General features: G+C 33.7%; 1 protein-coding gene across 2 annotated transcripts in view; it reads left to right on the forward strand.

Moving 5' to 3' along the window:
• Klp98A (kinesin-like protein 98A) overlaps positions 1 to 1549 on the forward strand; it is an 18051-nt gene that overhangs the window by 1718 nt on the left and 14784 nt on the right. The window lies entirely within an intron of this gene.

Genomic DNA, 1549 nt, shown 5'->3' on the forward strand with positions numbered 1-1549 from the left:
TTAACATACATTTCAATTTCTTCTTCGTACTAGCTGTCCGGTTTCTTAAATCGACTCTGGTTGCAATTGCATTCCGATTGCGAATACCATTTTTTTCAGCCGAATTAAGTTCAAATCATTGGAATTAACTAAATTAATTATATCAACAATTATTTACTTCCTTTTTTCATAAAAAAATCGCTCGTGTTTATAAATTTTTAAATTTAACGAACTAATTTATTCAAATTATTGTAGACAAAAATGCAACCATGCGCCACAACCACATGTTTTTCGTGTTTGCAAATTCTTGCTGGCAAAATTTTTTCCAGCAAGAATTTGCAACTTCTCTCCAAGAGAACTGTCACTTTGTTCTCACAATTTTTGAGTGTTGGATAATTTTTTGGTCTGCACGAACGCGATTTGGGCAAAAATCGTGATAATTCGTACAAATTCGTAAAAATTTTTTGCTCGACGAACAAACCTATTGTCTTTGGTTACTACACATACATACATATGTACATGGTTAAACGCCCACTAGAACTTGAAGGGAGATCTCCCTATGTGAGGAATAAAAGAGTACTCCCCTTAACCTGATTTCTGAGCAATAAGAGAGATTTGTCGGTTTTGTACTCCTTTATTACTCGTTTAGGAGTCAAATAAGAGATCTCCTAAGCGAGCGACGAAATATTGCTCCCTGAGGCATGATTTGGGAGCAGTAAACGAGATTTCTCGGTTTTGTACTCCTGTATTGCTCGCTTAGGAGCTTAATGAGAGATCTCCTAAGCGAGCAATTAAAGAATGCTCCCTGAGGCATGATTTGGGAGCAATAAGCGAGATTTGTCGGTTTTGTACTCCGTTATTACTCGCTTAGGAGCAAAAAGTGATGTCTCCTAAGCGATAAATCCAAGAGTATTCTTTTTGATTGATAGGAGAGCAATACGCACCTCGCCCAAAAGAAATTTGTGTTTTCGAAAAAATTTATCATACAAAAAAAAACAACAGAAAATATTTCTTATAGAAGCATAAGGAGCACACAATAATTTAATTTGGATAGCACACAGATTTTAATAAAAGTCCGTTGGTATGCACTTCAATTTTTGTTTAAATATATTAAGTATGTATTGTATTACTTGTAAATGCACCCTTAAATACTTTTCAGATTGCGCAAATTAGTGTCAGCATTTAAGTGTGACCCCCGGCTTTAAACATCGCATGGGTGACAAAGATGTCAGATAAGCAAAGTCACCTTCACAATTTCCCCGCTTGGTGGATTCCTGAACTGGCAAGCATCCTTGACACCCAGGAAATCATATAGGAGTACATACTTATATGTGCATATAGGTGCATATAATTCAAATCTTATCTTACCGTTTTGTTATTATTATGTTTTAATTTCATATGATTTCTCTGCAATATATTTCTAAAATTAAGCAATTATGTAAGACGTATCACTTATGCTTTATTTTTAAGATTTTGTAATATTGCACAAATGCATGTGATTAAAAAGTTAAATAAAAAAATTTAATAAATAGCAAAATCCATTTGGCTAATGTAAAATATTCGTTATCAT

The sequence above is a fragment of the Rhagoletis zephyria genome, unplaced genomic scaffold (genome assembly GCF_001687245.7).
Source record: "Rhagoletis zephyria isolate East Lansing unplaced genomic scaffold, Rhagoletis_zephyria_1.1 Rzeph_scaffold_00285, whole genome shotgun sequence".
In the NCBI taxonomy this organism is placed as follows: Eukaryota; Metazoa; Arthropoda; class Insecta; order Diptera; family Tephritidae; genus Rhagoletis; species Rhagoletis zephyria.